The sequence below is a fragment of the Lissotriton vulgaris genome, chromosome 1_1 (genome assembly GCF_964263255.1).
Source record: "Lissotriton vulgaris chromosome 1_1, aLisVul1.2, whole genome shotgun sequence".
Classification (NCBI taxonomy): domain Eukaryota; kingdom Metazoa; phylum Chordata; class Amphibia; order Caudata; family Salamandridae; genus Lissotriton; species Lissotriton vulgaris.
The window spans coordinates 27523820-27533571 of NC_141685.1; the positions used below are offsets into that span (position 1 = coordinate 27523820).

The 9752-nt window shown below is 46.3% G+C and overlaps 1 pseudogene; it reads left to right on the forward strand.

Annotated features, from left to right (window-relative positions):
- Positions 1 to 8099: 8099 nt before the first annotated feature.
- On the forward strand, positions 8100 to 8402 carry LOC147737031 (protein BUD31 homolog pseudogene; annotated as a pseudogene).
- Positions 8403 to 9752: the final 1350 nt, after the last annotated feature.

Genomic DNA, 9752 nt, shown 5'->3' on the forward strand with positions numbered 1-9752 from the left:
ACTCCTCCCTCTCCATGACCAGACAAGTCAACGCCGTCTCCTCGTCGTGCTTCAACATCCTGCGCATGCTACGCAAGATCTTCCGGTGGATCCCCACCGAGACCAGGAAGACAGTCACCCAGGCCCTCGTCACCAGCCGTCTGGACTACGGCAACACCCTCTACGCCGCAACCACCGCCAAACTCCAGAAGAGACTCCAGCGGATCCAGAACGCCTCAGCACGACTCATCCTGGACATCCCCGTCGCAGCCACATCTCCGGACACCTGAGAGATCTGCACTGGCTCCCGGTCAACCAGAGAATCACCTTCCGTCTCCTAACCCACGCACACACAGCCCTACACAGCCAAGGCCCAGGATACCTCAACAGCCGCCTCAACTTCTACGCTCCCAAACGCCAGCTTCGTTCGACCAGCCACGCCCTCGCCGCCGTCCCCCGCATCCGTAGAACCACCACAGGGGGACGGTCCTTCTCCTACCTCGCCGCCAAGACTTGGAACTCCCTCCCCACCCACCTCCGCCTGACCCAGGACCACCTCGCCTTCAGGAAGCAACTCAAGACCTGGTTGTTCGAGCAGTAGCAGACCCCCCCCCCCAGCGCCTTGAGACCCTCTGGGTAAGTAGTGCGCTATATAAATTCAATGATTGATTCATTGATTGTTATGTTAATTTGTGATCTTTGACCTCATTCAGTCACATTCCTGTCTCATTTAAATACCATCTATACCATAAGATAGGCCTAAGCCTACAAGCAGCGCTGCCATACAAACTCCTGTTGAGTATGCATGTGAAAAAAAACGATTTTGCCTTTCGTAATAATGTAATCTCTCACCTCATTCAATCACATCGATTTAATTTTAAGGACTTAGGTTTCATTTTTGTTTTGCAGGTTACCTACGCTACTACCACTGCAGTCCATCTCACGTTTTGTTTATTCTACTGTGGTATTAAAGTTACGTTTTTATTTATTTCCGTTTCAATAAAAGTTAATAAAAAAAAATGAGTTATACATCTTCTTTTTCTAACAACATTTGACTATTATTCAGTGTGATACCGAGGCTAAGTCTTTACCAGCTCTTTACCAGAGACCGTAGCTGCGATTAATGGTTCCTATGGAAAATATTTTAAAGTCCAGGACACTTGCTGTTTGCATTAGCAACATTGTGTGCTGAACTTGTGACCTGTGTGCTCAATTAAGTGTTCCATGAACTGTCACTATGATAACAGGCATTAAGCAGTTTGAGAGTAGGTTTCAAAGGAGCTGACTTAAGAGAGTCGTTATATTTACCCAGGATCCTCTACATGACAGAGGGAAAAGCAAACTGAGACGACAGAACACTGCGTACAGTAGGAGCAAAAGAATTCTCTTCAAATTAACCTCAAGAGAGGGCTCGAGCCATAACCACTGGTGTCACAAAACCCCATGTACAATTTGCCTACTCTGTACTCTACAATGGGCAATTCTTTATCGATCCCAATCAGACACTACTGCTTCATGATTCACAGTGTGCATGTCACTAAATACTTCGTGGCTATTTAAATGGAAGACGGGATTATGGACATTCCAAAACTTAGTGGCATATTTACAAGGATGGCGTTAAAATGAATCGCCGCTTTAGCAGAAGCAAACTGCCGCTAACACTGCGATAATAGACTTAAAAATCCTTTGTTGTCTTACTGGAAGATTTTTTCAACACTGCTGTTTGCTATGGCAGGGTGGAGCCGAGGCTCCCGCCATGGCATAGCAAACTTGGTTTGCATTTTGAAAGAGAAAACACGAAAACCTTTAAAATACAAATCAGATTGCTTTTCCCCAGAGTGAACTGCATATTAGCAGGTCCCCGTGTGCAAAAGTAATGGTGGCTTCCGAAGGACGCAGAGAGCTGGACTGGACCGTAGGGACATTAGTGCTCCACCCACGGTCCCCAACGTTATATATACGCCCATGGGATGGGATCCCGAGGAAAAATAAAAATTAGTAGGTGATAATTTGTTTTAACGGTAAAATTAGGAGTCTGTATTGAGCATATTTACAAGGACAGCGTTAAAATGTGCTGGTGTAAACCTGGCCTTCTATTGGAATTCTCAAGAATTCTCAAAAGCCTATTATTAAGCCCTTTATGGCAGCTTTAGCGGCACTTTCCTAACACTAAAGTAATGATAGTTTTAACACTGTCCTTGTAAATATGCACCCAATATAGCGAGAAATACAGCAAAAATTCATGTTTACAAGTGAAAACCTTGTTAATTTAAGACTGTGGACTTAACATATCAATTCACCTTGCATATTAAACATGCCTAAGTCTACTTCAGAACAGATATTAGGATCCGGCATAACCAATTAGCGAGAGTTTTGCTATCGGTCCTCAAATCCAGGGCCACCTTGTAAATACAATGCTGTTGTCCTCCCTCCCTCTTCCATGTTATATTGTCATAGGAACACCTACCTTGCCCCTGGGAACGTCTACATTCCAACTCATTGGAGATGCAAGGTGAGCCGATAGCAAACAGGCTGCTAACATGCGTTTAAATGCAGCGAAATGGCCCTTGTCAATATGCCCTCAAGTTTGCTATGACATAGCGGGAACATCGACTCCCGCCCTGCCATAGCAAACAGCAGTGTCCCGGGGGTAGGCACCCCTAAACACAGCAGGAGCCGGTCCTGGGGGGTGGTGTTCCCCAGGGCACTCGACTGCTTCAGAATGGGGGCCGCGTGGCCCCCTCCCAAAATATAAAAAGACCCGGAGGGTGGTAATCCTCCAGGACAGACCTTTCAGCCCCCCCACCCATTTTTTGAAAGCTCCGGAGAGCCCCCCCTTCCCAAGTATTTTACTGGGACAGTAGCCTTTGAGCCCCCCCCCCCCATTTATTTTCTAACACCGAGGAATGGCGGTCCCCGAGCTACAGGGCCCCTCTGGATCCCCATCAAATGTAATATTTTAGACCCCAGGATTTGCCCCTCCCAGACCCACAAGGTCCTATGGGTCCTTGTGGGACCCCCTAAGCAGGTCTAGTGGGTCAAGATATTTCTAACCTGCCCCCTTTATATGTTTTGAACACTTGTTCCACTAATTTCTAAATCCTCGCTGTCTGCCAAAGCAATACAAAAGGGGATGATGGACGGAGCGTTTGAGCAAAACAAACACTCACCCCCAGTCAACTGATCTGGGTTTAATCCATCACCATTCTTTAGCTCACTCAGCCACCCCAGTTCAGACATGGCCATATGCAAATCAGTCTGACCCTGTGCCTCATGGGAACAGTCCAGCCCGAACTGCCAAATGTGTGTGCTGCATGGCAGCAAAAACCGTCCGAAAGTTAGAAGTCAAGTTGCGACTAGGCACAAAGCCAGCCTGTTCCGGGGCAATCATCATAGTGACCAGAGGGCTGAGACGGTTGGCCATCAATGTCTGCTTCGGACACGATTTCTAGTTCCTCAGAATACTACTCCGGGACATCGGGGCCTTCATCAGAGATGTCCACCAGTACTGGAGCTGCTTGCTGCGCCATGATGTGTCATCGGGCCCGGCGGTCACGGATGGTCTTTTTGGATTGAAAGGAGGCGCAAGCCTGGCAATTATTCTCGTTGTGCTCTGTCGAGAGACCCAGGTTACAGACCTTGTGGTGGTCACTGTTTGGGAATTTAGCTCCACACTGGGGGCATTTTTTAAACTGAGTCCTTTCCATGAGCTGTAGGCCCGAATGGCGCCAATAGACCCAGCGGCCCGCGTCGACGACCGGAATGGGATTTTTGAGGAGCATGTCGAAGGTCAATTTTTTATGCAGATCAAAGGTACGGCCATGGGCTGTCCATATGCGCTGGAGATGGCCATACTCTACATGGCGGAGTATGAGAATAGATTTATCTACTCCAACAATCCCTTCAGCAAACACATTAAACAATGGTTGAGGTACATCGACGACGTGTGGCTCCTGTGTCAGGGGAGCTGCGCAGAGTTGGTGGACTTCCACCTGTGGATTAATGGCAGACACCGTGACATTAAGTTCTCACTGGAGTCTAGTAATGAGAAGATGACATTCCTAGACCTTGAAATAAGTTGCACGGATGGGCATTTGAAGTCTTCTCTTTTCCGAAAAAAGACGGACAAAAACACTATCCTTCACCACCGAAGTGCACATCCAAGAAGTTTGAGAGATAATCTGCCCTACGGGCAGTTGCTTCGGATCCGAAGAAACTGCTCGGAGGTGACAGAATATGAGAAACACGCAACTCGTTTTTGCGAAGAGATGAGGAATCGGGGGTACCCTAAGAAATTACTACACAATTCCAAGAAAAGGGCACATTACACCCCTCGGGAGTGCTTACTTGAGAGAACGGTGAAACAAGATATGGACCGGCTGGTATGTGTGACAACTTTTGGACCAGACACACACAGAGTAAGGCAAATGGTCCTGAGAAACTGGCACTTGCTAGAAGGACTTGAATGTTCCTTTCCGCGACCGTTGTTCGCATATAAGAAAAACAAAAGCATTGGTCAGAACGTTATCAGAGCAGATGTGTTAACTCCCAAGCCCAAAAGTGACCTATTATCAATATGGGGCCTTAAGCCAATTGAAGGGCACCACAAGTGTGGGAATTACATATCATGTGACTCCACAATTGAAGGGTCTGAGTTTGAACACAGGGGAGTCAAATGTAAAAATGTCAGTTTCTCGAATTGCAAGACACGAAATGTGGTTTATGCGATCATTTGCGCCTGCCAGAAGATGTACATAGGGAAAACAACCCAACAAGTTAATAGCCGGGTCACTCAACACAGATCAAGAATCAAGAAGAAAGTTGCGAGCGCTCCCATGGTCCAACACTTCCTGGATTTAAACCACAGTGAAATGGACTTTAAATGGACCGTACTCTGGACAATAGCGCCAACAGGCAATAAAGGTCCAATTGATATTGAAGAAACACTTCTTAGGAAAGAGGCATACCTGATTCTAAAATTCAATAGCACACAAAATGGATTAAACTCTCTCTCCGAAGTGTCTAGATTGTAATGCCACAACTGTGTGGGGCTCCACGGGGGGTGTGATGGCCCCCTTGACTGAAGGGCATAACATTGGGGAAGCTAAGTTGAACAGCGATGTTCCCGCTATGTGCAGGGCTTCGCGCACTCCCGCCATCAATAAACTACATATCCCAGAACACCCACGGTCTCGGGACTGTCATTAGTAACCAGGTAACCGGGCCGCCGCCTTCCATAGTGAACGGAGCTTTAGCGAGAGCAAGTCGCAAAGAACCAGGTGAGCCATAAGAGGGTTTGAGGCATCTGAATGAAAGACTGGTTTCTGTAACAGGGATAAAAACGCACTTCCCTTTTTTTACCTTTTGAACAGTGCGTGACACAAGAGTACATGACGGGAATAACTACGTGGTTCGCCTAAACAGAACCCGAGCACAGAAAGTTGACAATGGAGTTAGCGGCTCCCTAAGCCCGCGGTGCACGTAAACAAGGTAGGACTGCTTCAATAAATCTACCATACCAAGTTAAATCACGATATGAGCACAACAATAGTAACCCCATCCTCGCCTTCCCCCCAGGTCAAAAGCATCACCGCACCATAGGGAGAGCCCATACACGGACCATACAAACAGCTAAAGGTACGTCTCGCAGTGTTTTGGCAAGAGGTTACCGTAGGGCGAGTATTGAGCCTTACTCTAAAATGACAATTGATTTTAATTTCCTTCAGACTGCAGCTCCAAAAGATGCAGAAACAGCCATAGGCTACTATTAAGGTAACATGGTATTTAAATGTAGGATACCAGAAGCGGAATAATAAAATGAGGCCATAGGAATTGACACTTACACAGTGTTCCCTTTCTCTTACACACATACAGACAGAAGTGACAAGGCCCTGAAGAGAACCCATAACTACTGTTTGGAGTTCGAAACGCGTCGGCATGAAAGGAGATAAAAATCACCAACATTGAGAGCCCTTGACTCATAGCATTTATGTATTGTGATATCTCCTTATAACTGTGACTTTGTCCAATACTGTTCCTAAGATTTCAATCACTGATGGTTATTGAGGCTTGAAAATTTGACTTGCCTTTTTTGAACAGTCTGAAACTGGTATAGATGTTTTGTTGTGTATAGCCAATGTATTTTCGACTTTATGATTTTTTCTTCTCTTGATAAATGTTGTGTTTAAGTTGATGTACATTTCAGTTGCTGCATATATATGTTATACGTGCAGTGTTTTCTCTCTGTCATGTGAATTCATGATTTTTTCCAAAAAAGATTTGAAAATATATTCAGTTGATGTATATATATGCTATACATGCAGTGTTTTCTCTCTGTCATGTGAATTCATGATTTTTTCCCAAAAAGATTTGAAAATATAGGTAAATAAATATACCTAACATATCTAACTAGAGTTGATGTGTTGCCTTTAACTAAGGGCTAACGGAAAAAGTGGGGTGGCATCTTTTGTGCTAAAACTTATATATAAGGTCCAGCCTTCCCCATTATCTAAGGACCTAACTCCTTTTACCCTAAAAAGAATCTAGGTATCCAGCACTGAGTTAGAAAAGTAAAGCAAAAAGTAACTTACCTGCAATTTAGTGAAAGAGCCTATTCATATCAATTTATTTTATTTTATTTATTTGGAAATTTTATATAGTGCAACAGATGCCTCAGCGAAGAGGCGTCCCGGCGCTTCAGGTCATGCCAATAGGTTGCAGAAGCTAGGCCCTAGGAGAGGAGGCTCGGCCCTGGGAACTAAGAAAGTTTTAATAGCTTTACGGAAGGACAGAAGGCTGTCTAAACGGCAGATCTGCACAGGGAGAGAATTCCATAATTTGGCAGCAAGGTAGCGAAAGGACCGACCCCCAGCTCTAAGTCGCTTCACCCGGGGAACCGTGGCAAGGCAGTGCTCGGCCGAGCGTAGCTGGCGAGTAGGTACATGGGGGCATCAGTAGATTGGACAGAATCTCAGGAGAGGATTTTTTTTAGAATTTTAAAGGTCAAACAAAGGGCCTTAAAATGAATCCTTTGAGGCACAGGCAGCCAGTGCAGGCGCCGCAAAGCATCCGTTGCAGAGCACGTTCTAGGGAGCCGCAGAAGGACTCGGGCAGCTGCATTCTGAACCCTTAGGAGGCGTGAGACTGCCGCCTTCTTGGCTCCCAATAGAAGTGAGTTAGCGTAGTCCAGCCTTGACAAGATAGTTGTTTGGACTATCAGCTGGCATGGGGGGGGAGGGTCAAAGAAACCAAGCATAGGTCGTAGACCTCGAAGAAAACCGAAGCAAGAACCAGCTCTTGGAAACCCAGCTTGGTATCGAACCAGAACCCCAGGTTTTTTACCGCCGGGTTAGGGGTGGGGGCACCACCCATGGAGTCCGGCCACCAATACTTGCTCCAGAGTGCCTTATCTTTCCCCACCAGTAGCACCTCTGATTTGTTAGCATTGAGTTGCAAGGGAAACACCCAACACATCGGGGACTTTCACTATTCCTACGCATGCTATGACCGCGCGAGGCCATTAACATCGCATGCAATTATAACGCATGCGATGTTAAAGTGGCTACGGGCTGCGGGCAAGGATTTATTCATTTATCTTTTAAACGGGCTTTTATTCATAAACAGTGTCACGCAAAACTAATGCAAACATGCAAACAGTTGGCTTTTAGACGGGCTAAAAAAATGCAGAAACGTGCTTTTCCAACAGAAATGTATCGAATTACATTACAATGCTATGTTAAAAGGGCAATATTATTGGTGGATGTATGGGTGTATGAATGGATGGGTGTATGGATGGATGGATGCATGAATGGATGGATGCATGGGTGGGTGCTGGCGGATGGATGGATGCATGGGTGAGTGCTGATGGATGGGTGTATGTATACATGGATGCATAGATGGAACAAAAATGCGGTGTAACACAAGCTCGAGCGGTGTCAAATTAATTATTGAAAACACAAGCACGAGGATATGCGGTGTAACACAAGCACGAGGCTTTATTATACAATGATAACACACAAGCACGAGCGGTGTCCAATTAATTATTAAAAAGGTAAAATAAGCAACATCCGTTTCTGTTCTCACAATTGGCTTCGTTGATCCAACTTACTTAAAAAAGGAACATGCCCAAGGTAAAGCGAAGCAGGAAGGCGCCACCAGTTGGGTGGGAGCTCATCGAGCCGACTTAGGATGAGTGGGACCAGAAAATGAGAGAAATCTACGAGTATTGCATTCGATAAGGATATGCCGATAAAAACCTGAAATGGAAGAAACAGGGTTACGAAAACGTATGTTGCCTGCGCTGCATCCAAACTCGTGATACTAACTTTGGAACAAACTGCATATGCAGAGTCCCGAAAAGCAAGCTGGAAGTGGGAAGAATCATTGAATGCACACATTGCCGCTGTAGAGGATGTTCTGGTTAATACTTCTTTTGGATTGCTTTAATCCGTTCTTAAATAAAAACATCCACTCCTCACAAATGGTGGGGAACATCAATGTGTCATGGAAGGAGTTTGACAACATTTTTGTAACATAAAAGTGTATATCATGTTCCTACATTTGAAGTCTATTTTGAGAAGAAGGATAAGGGGAGGTCCATAAAATGATAATTTGGGTCCCAGTTTAGTTAGACCCTTTCCATTACTTAAGGTAGATGGATACCAGAGAGGATGGTTTGTTATACTTTTACAGCAGATAACAGTGTAATTCTCATATCGGCAAAAGCTATTTCATTTAGTGGGCATATTGTGACCGTGTAATGCTTTTTCATTTTCGAACACTTTCTTATTTATCCTAACAAGAGTATATTTGGCAACGTGACCAAAAGAAAGCCCATACTTTAGCTGCCGTTGCTTTTTTCATCCCAAATCCATTACATGTCAAGGAGCCGGGTGCGCGCGGAGGCTTGGGATGCGCGTCACTAGAGGGACCGGTGCTCCTGCAGAGGGAGGGAGGAGGGAGCTCCAAAGGACCGGTGCTCTTGCAGAGGGAGGGAGGTGGGAGCTGTGCCGAGGGTGGGAGTTCCGAGGGCCCGGTGTCCAGACTGTGCCGGGTGCGCACGGTGGCTTGGAATGGTCGTCACTAGGAGACCGGTGCTCCTGCCGAGGAAGGGAGCTCCGAGAGACGGGTGCTCCTGCCGGGGAAGGGAGCTCCGAGGGACCGGTGCTCCTGCCGGGGAAGGGAGGAAGCTCCGGCTTGGAATCAGTTTTTCTTTTCCATTATTCTCGGCGCATTCATGAACGTGTCTGCGCCGAGAGAGAGCGGGCCACTCTCAGAGTTAGCATCCTTTGCGCGCTTGGTGTTTCCGTGGGCCTTGGCTTGGCGGGACTCAGTTTGAGAGAGTCTGCGCCTGCTGTGATGTCCGTTGCGATGTTAGTGCCGCGATGTAAACGCCTGCGATATCAGTGTGGGCGATGTGACACGTTACCCAATGACATGGCCGCATTTGCGTCGCAACAACGTGCGATGAAAAAATTGCCTCTGTGATGTCCATTGCGATGTTAGTGCTGCGATGTAAACGCCTGCGATATCAGTGTGAGCGATGGATCGTCATACAACCGAGTTGCAAGCAGTTAGTGGTCATCCACTGCGCGACCGCTGCAGTGGATGAATGCATCCACTGCATATCAATGTACTGTATTTGCTAAGTGTTGCATAGTACTGCTCCCCTGTAAATCAAACAAAGTACAATTTTTACTGCATACTTGAACTGTGTTCATACAAGTAAATTATTACTGCAAAGTATTTTTATGCTTACCTGTGCCAGGCTTGCT